Below are 21337 nucleotides of genomic sequence, written 5' to 3' on the forward strand. Positions count from 1 at the left end.
AACGAGAGGAGATGGTGGTGGTGGTTTAGTTGCCAAGTTATGTCCAGACTCTTGCAACCCCATGGACTGCATGCCAGCCAGGCTTCCCTGCCCATGAGATTTCCCAGGCAAGAGTACTAGAGTGGGTTGCCATTTCCTTCCAGAGGAGATGTATTAGAGTACAAATGAAAGGACTTCTTACCTTTTTATAGGTGTAAAGATGATTTTTCTATAAAAGCAGAGAAAAATGCTCAAAGAAGTGGATAAATGTATAAACACCTAGTTGACCAATCAGAATGCTAGGGAGTTGCTTTTAAGGGAACAGGAGAAAGTATTAAGTGTTAATTGGGAGACCCCTGGTAGTCCAATGGTTAAGACTCCCATGCTCCCAACACTGGGAGCACAAGTTCCATCCCTATCGGGGGAACTAAGATACCACATGCTGCATGGTCAAAAGAAATGTTTACTCAAAGAGCAAGGAAGGAAGTTACAGAGCAGATAATTTAGAACTACTGGGCAGTGATTTGGGGGTTTGGGATGTGGGGTCATGATTTCTAAATAAATCCTGTTGGCCGGATCTCATCTGGCAATCTTGTTCGTTCACAGAGGTAGAAGAGAATTAGGTTTGAGATTAGAATAAGTAAGGTTGTATTGAGGTTTTTTGGTTTGTTTGTTTGTTTCTGTGTTTTCTTTTCCTTTGCTTTATTTTAACTAGAAGAGTAGGACGAAGAAAAGAGAATGAAGGGAGTTGAGGGTGTTTACAGGGATACACAGTGAAATGTAAATTGAATTTTAAAAAGGAGGTGAAGATACGGAGGATCATAAATAGTGGGACAGTTGTAGGAGAAAAGAACAGTAAAAAGAAGGTGGGGTCACCAAAGTAGAAAATTGTTGCAGTGGAAGGCACCAGAGTCAGTGAGTAGGAGGCAGGGATTCAGTGTTTAAAATCAAGATTTTGGAAGAGGCATGATGGATTTGTAATGGAGTTGGGGGTGGAGTGCACAAGCAGTAAGAAAAAATGCTGCAGGGAGAAAGGGAGGCAGACCCTACCTTTTGTTCCTTGTAGACCTTTTGCTGATTGATTTTCTTTTTCTTTTGTTTTCTTTTCTTTTTTTTTTTTTTTTGTCAAATTCACCTGGTGAGATTTAGGCCTACTTTTTAAAACCTACAGTGATCACCCCAAGTTCCAAATGTGTCATGGTTTTGAGAGCGTCAGATTAAGCTGAGGCTGGATGTGTTCTGATGGAGATGTATTTTGCTGCTGATAATAAAAGATTCAACCAACACTTGGAGAAGGCAATGGCAACCCACTCCAGTGTTCTTGCCTGGACAATCCCAGGGACGGGGGAGCCTGGTGGGCTGCCGTCTATGGGGTCACACAGAGTCAGACACGACTGAAGTGACTTAGCAGCAGCAGCAGCAACAACCAACACTGGCTTAAACAACTAGATGATTATTTTTCTAATATCCTAAGGAGTTTGGAGAGATATGACTACTGGCCTCAGTTTAGTGCCTCTAAAATGTAAAGGCCAAAGTTTTTGATCTTTTGGCCTTTTCCTCTTGGTTACAAGGTGGCTGCTACATCTTCATATATAACGACTTCCAGGTCAGTTCTCTACGGACACCAGGTGAAACCATTTCAGATTCCAGGAAGACGATGGAAGAAAAGAGTTAAACTGGACAGTCACGAGGGTATATAAATTATCATTGTTGTTGTTGTTGTTGTTGTTAGGAACTGTTATATGAGTGCAAATGAGCTTAAAACTAAAAATATTTTCAGCCTCTCACCAGATGTGTCCCTTCCCCCATTCCTACCCATCTCTCCAAAAAATGTGTTTATAGACATGCACACTAGATTTATCAGAAATCTATAATTTGGTTATCTTTGGGCAAAGAAACTGCCCTACACATATTGTTGAGATTCTAGATACAAACGGAAAACTACAGACAGTCAAAGAAATATGGGTTTCACCTACAAGGCTTTTCCGGCCGTTTCTGCAACCTCACTTTAGGCAACCTCCTCCCACCACCCATAAATCCTAAAGAATATCAAGTTTCTTATTGGAAGCAGATGGGATGTCTTCAGGAGTTGCCACATCTATGTCAATGACTTAAACTTTAAGTGCTGGGGCATCTGTGGAATTCTGAACTATATGAATGGAAATGGCTAATGAATGGAAAGTAATTAAAATTCTATCTTTAAAAATAGTCACCACCCAACTTGAGAGGGGTTATTTAGCCATTTTCAATTCTGCTAATCTTGCTTATCTAAATAAAAATCATAGCTAGATAGTCTATATATTGTTTGATCTTTGGTTTTATTGTTTTAGACATTTGATTTTATTAAGTTATTTAGAAATATTTGATTTCTTAATTCTTTCCTGCTTTATTACTTCATGAGAGCTCATTTTGAGAATGTCTTACTGTTGAATTTAACCTATAGATTAGTCAATTTGTGCCTTTAGTTGAAAGGATGGCGTCCATGGACCTACATATCTTCTGTTAGTAATTGCTACATATGAAATCTACTCTGTGCAGAATTTTAAAAGAAGAGCATAGATGACCCTGAACATCAAATCCCTCGGAAGGGTCACAATAGCAGGAGTCCCTACCAGCACGGAGTTCTAAAACGCTGTTAATTTCCAGTTTCCCTGAAGTGAATTTCTGTGCTTTACCCGGTTGTGTTTGATGGTTTTCTGACCTAGCCATCTTGTTATTGTTCCTCTAAAAAGTGCTCTTAATGCCAGCTGCCTTCCTAACTATATCCCCACTTTCTGTTTTAGAAAAAGAGTCGAAGAAACAATGGACAAGTTAAACATACACTTACTTTTGACCTTAATGTTGACCAGTGAGGATTCTATTGGTAATTATTTTCTTGTCTCTAAAGGGGAAGGGAGGGCTCTCTGATTTATAGTTCACTTAACTTAGTAGCACTGCTATCACAAAGTACCGAAGGTCAGCTCGCCATCAGTATGGTCATTGTCGTAAATAATGACAGAAGCTTCTGAAATTGCTGAAATATACGCCCATAATTTCACTTTGATCTCTTTTTCCTTAAGACATGAATGGCAACATCCACTTTAGGCACCATCATTCAAAAGGAATATAAAAGACTTTGAGGAGTTTATAATGGAATGACCCACCCTGTGGGCAGGATTTATAAGCTATGCTAATATGGAAATTCTCCATGAGTATCCAGACTCATATTCCCATTCACTGGTGTGTGTCCAGTCTTATGATGTTGGAATGCACTTAAGTTTCCCCTCACATCCCAAGGTGCAGTGGTCAACTTCCACACTGGTTGTGATGCTGTTGACTTTGCCCTTTCTCATAGTAACCTTTATTTTTAACTATGAAGACTGTTTGTGGGGCTCAAGTCTTTGATGAGAGAGGGGGAGGGTTGAGGTTTGGGGGTATAACAGAGATATGGGTGATAGTTCAGAAATCAAGAAACTGGATGTTAATATACAACTGAGTAAAATTTATTGAGCACCTAGTTTAAGCTAGGCGCTATTCTAAACATCACACAAGGTAAACTCTTCCTGCATTCTTATGGCTCATCATCTCTAGGAGACTTTCCCAAGGCTTCGAAGAATTAAGAAGGTGAAGGAAGAGAAAAGATTAGTACCTAATGAAAGAAAGGATCTTTGATGTTGCCTTTCTTATCCTTTGACTAAAGGAATTGCAAAGGTTACCACACAAATAGATCAACAGCAAAACCACACTTTTAAACTACTAATTGCTCTACACAGGTTGCAGGTGTTTCTAGCAAAGTCTTTAGACTACTAGAAACAGTTATCACCCTAGAAGACTAATAGGTCCAGCTTTGTTGACAAACCGTTAGAACTATTACCAGGTGTTTAGTGCTGTCTTTGAGTTGAGCAGCTCAAACCCTAGCAGACTCAGGAAAGTGTTAATAGCTCCCTTCCCACGCTTGGTTGGCATGCCAGATTGGGAGGTGAAAGACTCTGAGCCTTTCCATTCATATTAATTCAATTCAGTAATGTTCAATTCATTTAAAATGAATTAAGACATGACTCTGCCTTATGTGTTTGGAAACTACTTCATACCCAGTCTATCCACTAAATCCAGGTCTAGTTGACTTCCTACTGGGTTTTTCCACATGACTATCTCACAGGCACATGAAACTCAACCTTTTCAAAGTTGGTTCCCCCAGTGCACTTCTTGTTCTGTGTTGCCCGACTCAGGGAGTAGAGCATTGTCATCCAAACTCACCAAACCTGGAAGATGGGCATCTCCCCTTCCTTCAGCCTCTCATCCAATCAATACATTCACTCACTCTCAACATGTTCAAAGAGGTAGTATTCCAGCCACTGGAACCCAGCAGTGTGTAAAACAGGTAAAATTCCCTGCCCTCAAGGAATTTAAATTCTAGTGGGTAGGGCAGAGGTGGCGGTTGTGGGGAGCTTCCCTGGTCCAGGGGCTAAGATTCCATGCTTCCAGTGTAGGGGGCCTCTGGTCAGGGAACTGGAGGGAACTAGATCCCACATACCACAACTAAGACCTGGCACGGCCAAGTAAATAAATAAATATAAAATAAATTGGGGGCAGACTAAATAAAATAAATCTAAGAAGGGAGTAAGATTGATAGAGAAAGTCTGGTGAATGGGGACTATTAAAGTCAGGTGAATGGGGAGTGTTGCCTTTAAATTAAAAAAAAATGTTGTCCGATGACTTTGAGAAAAAATGTGAGGAACAAAACCAAGTGAATATGTGGGATAGGGGTACTACAAAGAGAGGGAACGGTGGGGCCAAAGACCTCGAGGCAGAAGCATCCTTGTGGGACGAGTAGTCAGGAGGCAGGATGACTGGGTCTGTGAGCAGAGGGAGATGAGGCTAAACAGGAACTCGGGACTCAATCATGCCGGGCCTTGTAGGTCATGGTAAGGACGTTGTCTTTTACTCCTGAGTGATACAAGAAGTCATCAGGGTGGTTTCAATCAAGTAGAAGAGTAGACCATGCTCTGATACATATTTTTTAATGACTCCATGGTAGCTAATTATAATACATTGAATGAAAAAGAATCTATGAGTCTACTCTGAAAGGCAAAAGAAGAGAGAGGAGAAGAACAAGGAGGAGGGCCAGAAGGAAAAAGAGGAGGACGGGAAGGACAAGAAGAGGAGTCAGGGATGAAGAAAAAGGGAAAATAGGGGAAGAAATTGTTTACTAAAATGTCTGCTAAAAAAAGAGAGCGGGAGTATTTTGAAATCACTGCTTTCCAACTTCTAGTGTGTTAAATAATGTAGGAACAGTTATTAATAGATCCTAAAACCAGTGGGTAAAATGCTGTTGTGGATAAGATATTTGGAAAGTTCCAAAATATTGCCCTACAATTTTTTTACTAATTACATAGAAGAAAATTTGCCTTCACCATGGAAAATTCTGGCAGGTCACCACATTAACCAAGTGATCAAGCAGCATCACTAAATAATATGTGGACAACCTGACATTATCTACCTCTTGATATGATGCAGTATGAAATGTATGACATCATCTGTGAGGAAACTCACAAATTTAGCATGTGTGAGACCCTATATGGAAAAGTGAATGTCATTTTAAAAAGCAAGGGGATGGATCTATAATAAGATGGATCTATAATAAGAGACACTGAAAAGATATAACAAATGAATTCATGAATATGATGGGATCCTGGGTCAGAAAAAAAGAAACTATAGAAAACATTTTACACTTGATTGTTTAAACATTTTTTCTGTGTGCTTGACAAGTTTCAAATAAAAAGTTTGGAACAGAGTGCAGGGGGCAGGAGAAGAAGCAGGGACACAGGTTAGGAAATTATTTTAAGATCCAGGAGGAAAATGGTGATGCCTTAGACCAGGATGGTAGCAGTGGAGGTACTCAAAAGCGGTCAGGTTCTTCATACATTTTGAAGTTAAAGCCACATGGATGTGCTGATGGACTAAATGTGAAATAAATACAAATAGCCAAGAATTAGTAACATCAAAGTTTTGGATCCATGAAACCAACAATGAAATTGCTGTTCCCCAGAATGGAGAAGACTGCAGGTAAAAGAGGTCAAGGGAGGGCTCACATTCAGATTGGAGCTTGTTAAGTTTGCTATCTGCCCTAAACATCCAAGTGAATGTTCATTGAATATTCAGGTCTAGAGTTCAGAGAAGTGTGAGTTGGCATTATGAATGTGGGTATCATCGCAGGTTGGTTGAGACTGACATGGATGTGAGTGTATCTAGAAAAAAAAAAAAAGAAAAGGACCAAGGATTGTGCCCTTGGGGTGGGGCAGGGGATTGGGCTCCAACAACAAGAGTCTGATCATCAGGACCCTAAGCCACAGCCCAGAGTCCATCCCCAGGCCCTGCCTCTTCTATTTCCTTTTTCAAAAATTTTTTATTTGTTTGTTTGGCTGCTTCAGGTCTTACTTGCATCATGTGAGATCTTTTGTTGGGGGCCCTTCAGTAGTTGCAGGACATGGGCTTTGTAGTCCGCTGCACGTAGTATCTTAGTTACCTGACTAGGGATCGAACCTGCATCCCCTACAAGGTGAATTCTTAACCACTAGACTTCCCACCAGGGAAGTCCCTCTTCTGGCTCCTCTACTTACTCTCTGTTCCCACTGAGCTTACTTTCATTCTGGCTCAATGCCCTTTTCCCTTTGGATTATCAAGATAAGGCTCCTAACGGATCTGCTTACCTACAACCTTCCTTTGCCCTCATCTAATCTCTCCTAAGCACCTCTGCGTATGGTCTCCTGTGACCCCTTTCAGGGCTCCTCCTGGGTACCATAGAAAGTCATCATGGAGCTCTTTAAGATCCAGCTCCTGACTTCTCTCCCTGACTGCATACCTTACACGTTCCCTAGAACTGCTCACAGTCTGCATTTTTCTGAAGCTTAACTGACCTTTTCGTAACCATCTTCTCCCCTGACGTCTTGCCTCCAGACATGCCTTTTTGTAGGTCTGTCGTTTACCCATTTTGTGTACTCTGTGACCTTGCCTGTCAGGGCGCGTGCCATATTTAACTGTATGTTTTTCCCCTCTCATCTTTAAGCTTCTTGAGGTCAGGGGCCTCATCTTAATTCCTCTCTGTCTCAATAAGTGGGACACACTTATTTATCCAATAAATATTCATTGAATGAATGAATAAATAAAGATTTGCCTTTAGGAATACTGAAGTTGAGGATGGTGGCATGACCTTAATCTGGGGAAAAAAAAGACCCCTCAGATGTTATTGTATCCTGACTGCTATAGTCTGAATATTTGTGTCCTCCAAATTTATGTGTTGAAATCTAATCCCAGTGATTGAATGGTGTTTGAAGGTGGGGCTCTCGGGAGGTTATTAGGTCATGAGTCTGGAGCCCTCACAAATAGTATGAGTGTCCTTATAAAAGAGCCCCAAGAGAGCTCTCTCACCCTGCCACGTGGTGTTATAGGAAGAAGGTAGCTATTTATCAACCAAGAGGCAGATTCTCACCAGACATTGAATCTGCTGGTGCCTTCATCTTGGACTTGCCAGCCTCCAGAACTCTGAGAAATGAATTCTGTTTATAAGCTACCCAGTCTATGGTATTTTGTTACAGTAACCTCAATGGACTAAGACATCTACTTTACTTAGACGAAAAAGTGGGCATTGTAGGTCTTTTAGAAATAAGAATCACAAATGAGTCTGCTGCTGCTGCTGCTGCTAAGTTGCTTCAGTCATGTCCGACTCTGTGCGACCCCATAGATGGCAGCCCACCAGGCTCCCCCATCCCTGGGATTGTCCAGGCAAGAACACTGGAGTGGGTTGCCGTTTCCTTCTCCAATAAATGAGTCTAGACCAGTTCAACTGTAATCCTGACAAAGGCTGGAAAGAAGTGATCTCAGTTAAGCCCATTTCAAAGCACTGATTGAATATTTCCAGTGTTTCTCCCTCCATATTAAAACTCTGAGCATCTGGGTGCCACATTACTGAATTTGAAAAGCTACACTATGGTGATCCATAGCAAAAGATTCTGTGAGTCAGGTGATGATCCATCCATCAGTCATAGGAAACATGAGGCACTAAAAATTTAGTATGAAACCCCAAACCCACAAAAACTAGCCACAGTTTCCTATCACAGGGATGTGACTCATATCTCAGCAGGGGTACACATACCTTATTACAGTCACCAAAGAAAATGCTTCTCAAACAAACTTTTTCCCCCCAACATCATTTGCACAGAGCAGTAATTTGGTGAAAATCTTTTGAAACTTACAAAGTAATTTATTTCTTTGTGGTTGGTGCATATTGCTATGCTTGGTTCTTACCACAATGACTCTTAATTTAGGGAACAAGATGATGGGCAATTAATCCTTTAACCATATTCAGCTGAACCCAAAGTCAAATTGAGGATGGATGGAAAGAAAAAGCCCTTGGCTGACCTAACCTCTGGACCTCCCAGAAAGTGCTCTCACACTCTAGGGACGCTCCCAATGACACCCATGGCCAGGAGTTCAGAAACTGGCCATCTCAGTCCTGAGTTCTCTCCTATAAATACACTGCTTTTCTTGGTTGTGGATAAGGAAGAGATGTAAAGGAGGGAGGTGTTGCTGAGAGAGAGATCACAAAACTACATGATTAGTATTCATCTGAATTTATAGCAAAGTGCTTTTTCTTAATACATCTTTAAAGTTGCCATTCAGAGTTTATGATTTTGTTTCAAAATAAAAAATGAGAGGAATGAATGTGCGGGTGGCATGGAGACCTCACTCATTTGTTCAGCATTAATTCATTACACGTCTATTATATGTCAGAGATTTAATAACAAAAGAACTAAAACATGAGCCATATCCTAGACAGAGCCAGAATCCAGCGCATGAAATAGCAGTGTAAACAAGGAATTACAGCAACATCATGGAATATTCATAAAAGGTCCCTAAGGGAGGATAAAAGGTAAAAGTATCTAATTCTGTCTGGAGGTCAGGGAACATTAATCTGAAGGCGATGTTTGTAAGTTGAGTCTTACAGGAGAAGTCTTGAGTCCTAGAATATGAAACAGAGAAAGGAATTCCAGGTATAGGGAACAATGCATGCAAAAGCTGATAGTTAAACAGCATCATCCGACTTCCATATGATGAACTGAGGGGTCACAGCATGTTCAGTTCTCACTGCTTTGACTCTGAGGATGTTTTGAGGCTAAAGTTATTTTTTTTTAAAGCCTTTAAATGAAAATGGTAACAACATTAATGCATTTTTGTCAAAAAGGCATTTTCTGCAGTAATTTTCCTTAATTAGTTAAACCATTTCCAGTTACTTTTTTCCGTTTAAAATTTTATTTAAATTTTTATGGAGATTAATTCTTTCTTCTTTGGACCAATATTTACAAAATGTGATTTATTAATCAGCTCTGATCATAGTAATTCTATGGATTCCACTTTTTGCTGTGGAGGGTGTGGGAATTACTTCAATAAATACAACATGCTTGGGACAAATTTTGTAACTCTAGATTTTACTAAGTATCTTTCTACTTGTTGATTTTAATTTGTGTTCATTGTTTCTATTAATATTATTATTTAGAAATTGAATAAAATGTATATCCAGACATATCTGGTTAATCGACCAGAAAAATGGAGAGAAATTCCTTTGAATAGTCTGGAATTACTCTACTATGCAACCTCCTGAACACTCCTGATGGCTGCCATATTGATTATTAGCACCAATTAAGTGAAAGTGTTAGCTTCTCAGTCATGTCTGACCCTTTGCGACCCCATGGACTATAGCCTTCCAGGCTCCTCTGTCCATGAGATTCTCCAGACAAGAATATTGGAGTGGGTAGACACTTCCTTCTCCAGGGTATCTTCCCAACCCAGGGATCAAACCCAGGTCTCCTGTATTGCAGGCAGATTCTTTACCATCTGAGACACTAGGGAAGTCCCTGCTCTACTATGTTGGTCTTCTAATTTATTTATAAACCTATCTTCATTAGCAGTTCATTAAACGTTCAAACAACTAATGATAAATGTTGGAGAAAAAATGTCCTGCTTCAGGTAGAGCTCATCCATGGCAAGTCATATCCCATATCAACCCATAGTCCAACTACCAATGCCTTATTGCCATTTGGCAATGTTATCATCCTCTAGAATGGTGGTGATGGTTTAGTCGTGGAGTTCTGTCTGACTTCTGTGACCCCATGGACTGTAGCGTGCCAGTCTCCTCTGTCCATGGGATTCTCCAAGCAAGAATACTGGAGTGGGTTGCCACTTCTTTCTTCAGGGGATCTAACCGACCCAGGGATCAAACCCAGGTCTCTGCATTGCAGGAAGATTCTTTACCGACTAAGCTATGAGGGAAGCCTGCCTCTAGAATATAATCACCCAATTAAACAGTGTAGGCTGCTGGCAAAAGGATCCTTTAAGACCAATCAGTTACCATTCAATCTTAAACAAGGCACTCCATTCTTCCTCACATCTCGATTTGATTTGTAAACTCCAGGTGCCATTTTAATCAGCACTCTCCTGGGTTAAACCTTTCTATATCAAATGTAGCCCTTCTTCCTTATCATCAACAGCTCTGTTCAAGCTGCTTCAGTTCATTTATTTCTGAGGGAACCTTTACAGCTGTATTGTTTTTAAGATAGAATTGATACCCTTCAGAAGTTTCGTAGAATTCGTGGTCTTTTAAAAACTGAGATAGGTTGTTTTTGCTCTCATCATTTCAAGGATTATCACCTTCATACACAATTAAATGTTCATAGATAGGATCTCTTAACGTTTAGCGCTCTGATGAGTCGTTGGTCATCACGCTCTTATTGTTCAGACACTAAGCCATGTCCGACTCTTTGTGACCCCATGGACTGCCGCATGCCAGGCTCCTCTGTCATTCACTGTCTCCCAGAGTTTGCTCAAATTCATGCCCATTGAGTCGGTGATGCTATCTAACCATCTCAACATCGTTGGTCATTAAGAAAGGCTTTCAATGAGGTGAAGCTCCCTTTCATGTGAATCCGCAGCCCATAAAGTGGTGGTTATATACGTCAAGATTTTACAGTATAGTAGGATAGTATATGTATATTAGCTTTTGCTAGATAATCAGGTCTAAAGTTAGAAGTCCAATTAGTTATATTTTCACTTAGAATTCTTGGCATCGGGACATTCTCATACCTCCGAGTTGGTGTCATAAGAAGAGAAAAACGCCTTCAGAATTCATTAGATTTATTTTGTCCTAATTTCATTTAAAGACACATTTCGGGCATCTCTTGCTCTCTCAGACCTTGCACACCCCATACCACGTACCAGCTATCTTAAGACTGATGGGTCCTGATGCAGAAAGGGTTCCGCACTTACAGTTAATTAGTCTAACACATACACTTCATATAGCTTCCTTTTCTTAATAGTCTCCATTTAAACAAAAAAATCAAACTTTCATCTTCAAAGTGTTGTTGCTGCTACTGCTAAGTCACTTTAGTCGTGTCCGACTCTGTGCGACCCCATAGACGGCAGCCCACCAGGCTCCCCCGTCCCTGGGATTGTCCAGGCAAGAACACTGGAGTGGGTTGCCATTTCCTTCTCCAATGCATGAAAGTGAAAAGTGAAAGTGAAGTCGCTTAGTCATATCCGACTCTCAGCAACCCCATGGACTGCAACCTACCAGGCTCCTCCGTCCATAGGATTTTCCAGGCAAGAGTACTGGAGTGGGATACCATTGCCTTCTCCGCAAAGTGTTGTTAGACTTTATCTAAATGGTCTTGAAACCCTTAGGAAGAAAAAGAGAAAAGAAACGAGTTGATAATTTTCCAAATCAAGCAGCATGGCTGTATCTGCATTTTAAGGGCATTTCCTAACTAAAGAGCAAGAGGATATGTTGGTATCTATATGTTAATTAAAAATTTGAACATTGACGTCTTTCAGAATATCCTATGTTAACAGGTTGTGTTGGCATGAGAAGTGTCAATGTTGTCTGTTCCCTTTCTGCTACAGAGGGAGGTTTTCACTGATCATTCTCCTGGGACCAAAGATGGAAGAGTTTCTGCAAAGGTGACCTTGGACACCTATAGACATTTACATACACACATACACACAGTTTTGTGTGTGTGTAGGGGGTTAGTGAGAAATGGAGGATGGTTCTTATTTCTTCTCCTTTTGTGTTGTGCTGGCACATCCAGTAACCCAACTGTCTGCAGGTCATCTTTCATCTGCATGGCTCTGAAAAGGCAGCAAGAGTGTCTGCAGTTTACGCACATAGGAGTTGGGAAGGAGCAGCACACAGCTGACACAGCATTAGAAGCTGTAGCACTCTATCAGCTACTGTAGGGTAGGGTATGAGATAGCATTCTGATAAGAGCTCAATCTCATTGCCTGCAGCAAAGGTTCAGTGAGTAAGTGGCTCTAGAAAAACAGGAAATACATCAACCTAAAATCAGGTTCGTCAAGTTGTCTGCATGCACACAGGCTCTCCACAGTTCATAGCAGCGACTTCTGAGCAAGAATATTTTTCAAAAGAGAGAAGGAGCGAGCTCTGATTATTTCAGGCTCAAACAAAGGTCAGTTTTTAAAAAAATAAATGAACTTCTAATTTTAGAATAATTTTAGATTTACAGAAAAAATTTGAAGGTAGTTTAGAGACTTCCCATGTTCTTCATGCCTGGTTTCTCCTATTCTTAACATTTTTACTTTAGTAATGGTACTTCCCTGTGGCATTTTTAGTAATGGGCTTCCCTGGTGGCTCAGAGGTTAAAGCATCTGCCTGCAATGTGGGAGACCTGGGTTCGATCCCTGGGTCGGGAAGATCCCCTGGAGAAGGAAATGGCTACCCATTCCAGTATTCTTACCTGGAGAATCCCATGGACGGAGGAGCCTGGTGGGCCACAGTTCACGGGGTCGCAAAGAGTCAGATACAACTGAGCAACTTCACTTTCAATGGTACGTTTGTCCCGATCAGTTAACCAGTATTCATGCATTATGCTGTTTGCTTAACAAGCTTTCAGAAGAAGAATCATGATCGAGTTGGTCAGTCAGGCTGTTTTATTCCCCTGGCCAAGAAGATGGTCCTTGGGAAGAGGCACTTCAGGACCCTCACAAGGAAGTTAGGGACTTGAAATGAGCTATCAATTATTTGAAGAGAGACTGGCAGTAATAAAAGTACCAATTTACCTCCCTGTTGATAAACAATATAAATCAATCCATTAGAAAATATTTGTGAGATAAACTGATATTTCTGCTTTCATCATTTTGAAATTTATCAGAATAATTTTCCATTCAATTGTGTGTTTTTTTCCCTTGACCCGAGAGATCAAGTCACAGCAAATGACTCTAATGACTTTGAATAGTTCCAGAGATGGTTCAAAAGCAGGGGCTCTCAAACTTAAGCCTGGATCAGAATTGCTGGGAGAGTTTGTTAAAACACAGATTGCTGGGCCCCTCCTCCAGGGTTTCCAAGTCAGTAGGTCTGGGGTGGAGTCTGAGAATCTTCATTTTTAATACGTTCCCAGGGACCCCACTTTTAGCGCCACTGCCCTAGAACATTCACAGGACTTTTTACATGTATATTATTTAGACTCGCACATCATTTGACAGAAAGTGAAAGTGTTAATCGCTTAGTCATGTCCAACTCTTTGTGACCCCATGTACTGTAGCTCTCCTGGCTCGTCTGTCCATGGGCAAGAATACTGGAGTGGGGAGCCATTCCCTTTTCCAGGGGGTCTTCCCAACTCAGGGACTGAACCTGGGTCTCCTGCACTGAAGCAGATTCTTTACCATCTGAGCCAGCAGGGAAGCCCTATAACAGAAGAGGAGTCATATTCATCATTACAAAGAAAGAATCTTATTTCTTTTTATAGCATAGTGTAAAAGTTAAACTAGATACCATTTTGGAACTGGGATTTTTGAGAGAGATTTTCAATTTAAACTTATCAAAGCACATACCTGCAGATCCCTGCATGGGCACAGAAATCACCCAAGGACCTTACTAAAACAGAAATGCTCCATCTGGGTTTCTGGGACAGGGCCTGAGAATTTGCGTTTCTGGCAGGCTGCCTGTAACAAAGCCAGCCCACAAAAACAAGGCTAGCCCATATAAATTCTTGGGAAACAAAAGGTTTTCTGCATCTCTAGTCCCTGCCTGTTGGTGAAAAGATGATTTCCTCAGAGTGAATTAATGGATGATTTGGAATTGGCCCATTGCTTTCTTGCACTCCTTCTCCTTAAGAGCTGGTCTCAGCCTTTCTTTTTGGCAATTTAGTTCAGGTTCCTCAACTTTTAATTTAGGCCGAATCTTACCGTGACAATTATAATTTAGGTTGAAATTCTAACTTTTCAAACACTTTGTGATCAAAGAAACTGGAGGCTGGGGATAATGCATCCAAGTTCTCTGGTGACTGCCTTTACACATGTCCAAATGGCCTTATTTTTTAATTAGATTAGTTTAAGTTGTACATAAAGCCATCTTTGCCCTCCTAGAGGCCATGCCCCCTGCAGCTCTGGCAGCTGCTTCTTTCTCTCCCATTTCCAGTCTATCTTTTAATTTTACCCTTGTATTTCAAGAACTTCTGATTTTGGTTACTTTCTTCAATGGGTAAAGTAGCTAGATTTCTTTAAGCAGTTGTGTTTATACAGTTTGGGAGTAGACTTGACTTTTCAGTCAAATCCTTACTTCCTCACTCAGTGACACACCGTGGTCCCTGTGTGCTCAGCTGCTTCAGTTGTGTCTGACTCTTTGTGACCCTATGGACTGTAGCCCGCCAGGCTCCTCTGTCCATGGGATTCTCCAGGCAAGAATACTGGAGTGGGTTGCCATGCCGTCCTCCAGGGGATCTTCCCCACTCAGGATCGAACCCTGGTCTCTTAGGTCTCCTGCACTGGCAAGTGGGTTCTTTACCACTAGTGCCACTTGGGAAGCCCATAATGGCCCCCTAGTGCTGCCATATCAAATCTGTACTCCTCTGCCAGCATTTAAAAGCAATAATTTCTGGTGTTGGCTTCCCTGGTGGCTCAGCAGAGAATCCACCTGCCAAACACAGGAGACAAGGGTTCGATTCCTGGGTCGGGAAGATCCCCTGTAGGAGGAAATGGCAATCAACTCCAGTATTCTTGCCTGGGGAATCCCATGAACAGAGGAGACTGGTGGGCTGCAGTCCATGGGGTCGCAAAAGAGTGTCAGCCATTTCTTAGCAGCTAAACAACAGTTTCTAATGACCTGACATCTAGCAGGCTGTGGATTTTTCCAAGCATCTTTTCTTCCCTTTTTAAAGATTTTTTGATGGGGACCATTTTTAAAGTCTTTATTGAATTTGTTACAATATTGCTTCTGTTTTATGTTTTAATTTTCTGGTCCGGAGGCATGTGAGATCTTAGCTCCACGACCAGGGATGGAACCCACATCCCCTGCACTGGATGGGTGAAGTCTTAACCAGGGGACTGTCAAGGAAGTCCCCAAGCATCTTTTCTAATTGAGACCAGCACCTACAGTATCAAGCTAGTAATAATACAGCCGATGTCCAGCCTAGGTCAGTGTTCTTCTTGAGCTAAAAGCTGAATGATTTAACAGAAGAGCTCAATGGGAGTTCTGTATCACAGAGCCATAGCTGGCCATCCTTTCTTGAACTTTTTTTGATTATTTTATATTAATAAGAAACAGGCCAAATTCTTTAATCAGTCTCCTTGAGTGAGTGAAAATGTTCCAGTTCAGCATAACAAGGCTGCATCTCTTATAATAAATGAGTGGGAGTTACATAAAAGCAAATGAGACTCTAGTACATCCGATCTTGTGATTATTAACATCTATGGATATTCAGCTCAGTGTTGAATTCAATTTGATGTTGAATCACTTCAGGAAATCCAAAGCATTCTCATTACACATGGGTGAGTGTGTTTCCTTAAGGAGGTACAGTACTTGGCATCTCTGAGATGAGTGTGAATCACTACTCCGTCTGGCTGCTATACAAGTACGCATTGTTTTATTGAATAAGAGGGTAAAAAGTCACATAAAACACTGCATACTACAAATGACTGGGGAATAATTTGACCTGCCTTGGTGCAACTTAATTTACACTTTAGACTTCTGGAAAGAAAAAAAGAAAGAAAAAAAAAAAGAGCAACTCTTCCATAAATACAGCTTAGTCTGGGCACATAAACCATGAATGGCTTTGATTATTATTTTTTAGTTAAATTCCTCTTGCCTTCTTTTTTTGGATTATAATATTTTAAAGATATAACTACTTGAAGGCAGGGAGAAAATGAAACAGAATGGAAATAGGGTAAGATGGGTTTGCAGGAGGCAAAAAAGAAGACGACTATAGATTTTTCTCAGATTTCTGAAACAAAATCGTGTATTCCCAACTCTACCAAATACAGCATACTTCCTTCTTGCAGGGCTGAAATGTTTTCCCCCAAACTTCTGATTTTTAGCCATATTTAAGGCTTGGCATATTGTCTCCAGAAAGAAACTGTATAGTGAACTTGTACTTCAAGCTCAGACAACACCCAGGGGATACTGCTTTAAATAGAATGCTCTTGCTGATTTTGCAAATCATGTTTTTTCTATAGTCTGTCACCATCTCTGGAATTTTGCATACAGGAGGATGTTTGGATAAATATCATATGCCGAGATCCTGATTTGAGCTTTTGTATTAGTAAAGGGAAAAATTGACTATAGCTAGAACACTGGTGGTGGCGATGGTTTAGTCGGTAAGTTGTGCCCAACTTTTGTGACCCCATGGATTGTAACCACCAAGTTCTGCTGTCCATGGAATTTCCCAGGCAGGCACACTGGAGTGGGTTGCCATTTCCTTCTCCAGGGGATCTTCTCAATCCAGGGATAGAACCCTGGTCTCCTTCAGTGCAGGCAGATTCTTTACCTACTGAACCTACTGGGAAAGTCCAGTAGCTAGAACGTTATCTGACATTTCCAAACATCACATGCCTTTGTCCTCAAATATCCTGCTAAGCGATGCTCGAATGTCTTCCGAGGGGAGGTCTGAGTTACTTGGAACATTTACAAGTGAATAATGGGTATGGATATACACAGATCCAGTTTGAATTGGTTTCTACTCTCAGAATCAGAATTAAGGAAAAGGGAGGGACAGGCACAAACTTATGTTCTGAAGCTGTTCTTCATTCCTAACTCCCGTGGGGCTATAGAAGGCCTTGCTGTCACCCAGGGTTCGCTGTCTAGCAGAGCTGAAGGTATGAATTTCAATCCTCTTTTTGTTTTCAGTAGTTCAGTGAGTATTTTTATTTCTACACATCAGTTCATTGTAACCTCTTAGCTGTCTTTCTGGAAGGTAATTTAATAGCAGACTGGGGCTTTGCTATGGTTTCCGGTAGTGCTAACTTTTCTGAGATATCCTTTGGGTTGCAGATTATTCCAGCTCACGTGGCCCCATCAGGTGGGGCTGCTTGGGCCACACGGAGGGTAAAGCAGCCTTTGGTCTTGAATCCAGGACTGTATCACTTCACAGCTACTTCCCATCATCTCCTTGCATGACCTCTAGGTGCTAAAAATCCATCTTCCTCCTCTCCCCCCGACTCTAAAATGTCTTCCTAGTCTAGCTGAAATCTCTCCCTCTTCAAACTCTCTCCTGTTACATGGCTTGAGGCTTAGAAATAAAACCTGAGAAGTCCTGTTTTGGATCTCTCATAGGCAAGGAAGCCCAGTTCAGAGTCTTCTACTAGCTTGAATGCAAGAAGAGAAAACGCATAATAGCTCAAAATCAAATGGCCACACATGGTGTCTTGTTTCTGGACTCTTCAGTTCCTGGATCTGGACCGTACTATCCAATTTTCACAACACAACTTGGATATGAAAGGCTCCTGGGAAGCCAAGTTTCCACCATTTGGTTAAGGATGATGAACGTCATGTACATGGACTTAGAGCCAAAGATAAGAGCTTGAATCCTGCCTCTTACTGGTACTCAACTGGCATGGCAGATAACGTTCTTAACACTTCCCCTCCTCATTCCTCTTCCCTCGTCAGACCTCCATTGTCTTTCACCTGGAACACCATAAATATCTCCTAACTAATCCCTTGTCTCCAATATTACCCTCTCCAGTCTCTCATCTTTCTTAATCTTATACACAAATATGGTCATCTCAGGTCCTTGATCAAAAACTCTCCAGTGACTCCCTGTTGACCAGAGGGTGAAATTCAGAATCATAGCAATTTGTGATTGATTTTTTCATGCTCCTCAATGGCGGGTACTCCCAGTTGTCTTCCAAATTCCATTCTCTCTTCTTCCCTATATTAACAACATCACAAATGTATAACTAAACACACTGGTCAGAAAAGCATCTATTAGTCTTTAGTGGTAGACGTGGCCATGTGACTAGGTCTAATGAATGAATTATGAGCAGAGGTGTCCCATGGCAGCTTCTAAGACTCTCCCTTAAAGCTAGCTTATACCTTTGTTCCTTTTATTTACTTTTCCTTCTTTTTGCTGCTCAGAATGTGGATGGGATGGGTTAATCAAGAGTAGCCATTTTGGACCACGTGGAGGTCGTGCATGGTGAAAAAAGATCAAATGAATCTGATTTCCTGAAGATTTCTTTTCACCAACTCATCATATACCCAGAACCTTCTTGCCCCTCACTGGTCACGTGTTCCTGAGGAAAACACTCTTCAGGCTCATTTTCTTCCCCTCTGTACTCACAGCCAGGCTCAACTGTTTGCAGTTCTTGCCTTCATCTTAGCTTGCTTCTGTACCTTGCCACTTGCTGCTTCTCTGCTCTATGCTTTATCGTTTCTGGTGGATTTCTTCTTACTAAGACCCACTTTAAGAATCTTCTCCTTTGAAAAGATTGTTCATTCATAGCTGGACAAGTTTGGTAATTCATTTTCTGCCATCTTTATATTTACATAACATAGTACTTATCACATCCCACTGTCAATGTTTTATTTGCCTACTTGTTTTACATAATAGACAGTGAACTTCATAAAGTTTTTTCATATTTGTATTTCCAGTGCCTAGTACACATTTGGATCCAAAATTAAAATTACTGAATGAGTGAACAGTTGAATGAAGTTTGCTGAACTCAATCATCTATAAAATGACAATACTATTAATTCCCATCCTATAGAATATTTTTTTAATTACATGAGGTGAGAAATGAGAAGGTTCTTCACAAATGATAACATGTTATCCAAAAAAGTAAAATAAAGATATTGTGTGTTTATGTAAATTTCAATTATGTGTTCAATCATCTTGCACAAATATAATGTGTATAGAATCCAGGACTATTGACCTACATTAAACCTACAGGAAATGGAAGCAAAGGATGAATCAGAAAGAGAGCACACTTCTGATTTAGCAATGTAAAAATTAGTAGTTTCTGGATAAAAATTTCTTTTTCCAGAAGGGGAAAGGTAATATTTTAAGAAACTCTCTTGATTGAGTTAAGGCATATAAGTCATTAGAAATAAAAAAAAAAAAGACACTTGGATAATTCTGCACTATACATGAGTGATAACTACAGATAAATCCTACTTGTATAACAGTCCTTAGTTAGGTGGAAATAGTAGTACTTGAAAAAACTTTCTTGATTTCAATTTTAAAGCTTTTGATTCATAAATTCCAAGCTAAGTACTAGAGCTGTCAGGCCCTCCAAATCAATCACTGCATAACCAAGGGTTCTTATGATCAATTTAATACCTATAGCTTGATAGTTAAGTTTATTTAAGCCCACCTGTCCTGCAAATGCTTAGCTGTAAGTAACCTCTTTAGCCACAGCTCCATGCAAAATAGTTCCACTTAAAAAAAGTAAGACATATCAAGCAGCACTTCCTGAGATCACCTCTGGAACATAGACTAGACCTATAAGCCGAGGGCTCAGCTGCTCTAAGCGAACATGGGACAGTCAGAGTTGGAGCCTGAGATAAGATGCACTCGTTTCTGCCGTATTAATGGAAGCAGCCAGGAAACTCCAGACATCTTTGGATGAACATGGATCCTATGGGAGTAACGGACCTGCACAACTCATGCTCACTTCTCTCTTGGTATTCTAAGCTCAGCAGCTCCATGAAGTCATTAACCAGAGCCACTCTGTGATGTGGATTCTGCTCTGGTGCTTCAACCATCTGCTGTCCCTGGATCCTTGCTTTGGTCCCTAAGACTTCCCAGCACCAAGATCTCGTGTCTGGGATTCTAAAAGCCTCTTTTTTTTACAGCCCTCAATTTGCTCTCACGACTTCAATGGAATCCAGTCTTGTTTTTGCCTGTAGGTTCCTGTCTGTGGGGTGAGGGGCACTGAGGGGGGCATAGATTTAATGTCACCTCTTATATTATGAATCAGTGACATCGGCTTTTAAAGCCAAAAGTATTTGTAAGATCTTTTTAAAATATAGAAGATTTAGCTACCTTCACTTTCCTATTTAAACTGATTTTAGAAGGAAACATAGGGTTCAAAGCAAAGTTCAGGCTCTTCTCCTCTGTATATTTGCAAACGCACAAAGCTGGGTCTGTTATGTCCTGTCTGAAAGGCTATCTATTTGTACAGCTTTATGCATCTCTTCAAAGAACACCCATGAAGTTACAGCTCATATTTCTGCTTTAAATATTCGATCTTTTGGCTTTAAACACCCATAAGGGTTATTTGTCAAAACGGATCTTAAACCTCGCCCCACAGCTCTGCAACAGATCTTTAAAGTAATGCTGTAGGGGTGGGAAGGAAAGGGTGGGGGAGACGGGAAAAGTCAGCCATTCAGCAAGCATTTATTGAGTGCCAAGTACGTGCAGAGCATATGGTATCTAGTAATAGGTGCTGTGAGGGGGATAAAAAAGAAATGGAATACACGCTCTTGCCCTCAAGACGAAGGAGACAGAAACATAAGCACTGTCAGTTTAGTCCTAGATCTAGACATTTTAACCTTGTTTTCCAAAGATGTTTGAATGAAGAGCAGCAACCAGCAACCTGGGGCATGTAAGAACCCTTTAGCTGCAGAAGTGTGTACGTGTGTGTGTGTGTTTGTGTGTGTGTGCATGGGTACATAGGCATGACTGGGGAAGGGAAAGAGAGAAAGAGGAAAGAGGGAAAGGGTATATAGGTACGGTGATGGGACTGAGGGTGAAGAAAGAGTCATGCCCTGTATGGAAGGCCCTTTCCTGTGTTTTCTCAATCAACTTCTGACCCAAGATGGCTTCCGTTAGTTTTCTGAGACCCCAGCAACAAGCTCCCATGTTCCCTTTTTACAGCAATGCATGTGTTCCCACCGTCTCTCTCATCCTTGGGATCCAGGCTTTCTGTTTTTCTGGATTTGTTTTGGTCGCATCTCAAGATCAACTCGCCTTGCTCCTCCTGTCCGTTCACTTCTCCCATCAACCTCTATGGTTCTAAACTGTTGGAGACCAGACTCCCGGAAGAGCACCTGTGTGACCCAGGAGGCCTGTCTCCAGGTGCTCAACCACAGGTGGACTCC

At 41.1% G+C, this 21337-nt stretch overlaps 1 long non-coding RNA gene across 2 annotated transcripts in view; it reads left to right on the top strand.

Moving 5' to 3' along the window:
- LOC121819124 (uncharacterized) overlaps positions 1 to 21337 on the top strand; it is a 96128-nt gene that overhangs the window by 20013 nt on the left and 54778 nt on the right. For both annotated transcript variants that reach the window (XR_006059341.2, XR_009600267.1), the window contains exons 2-3: positions 1551 to 1671; positions 2763 to 2842. This is a non-coding gene — a long non-coding RNA (uncharacterized LOC121819124). The remainder of the gene's footprint in view (positions 1 to 1550; positions 1672 to 2762; positions 2843 to 21337) is intronic.

This window comes from Ovis aries, chromosome 3 (genome assembly GCF_016772045.2).
Source record: "Ovis aries strain OAR_USU_Benz2616 breed Rambouillet chromosome 3, ARS-UI_Ramb_v3.0, whole genome shotgun sequence".
In the NCBI taxonomy this organism is placed as follows: Eukaryota; Metazoa; Chordata; class Mammalia; order Artiodactyla; family Bovidae; genus Ovis; species Ovis aries.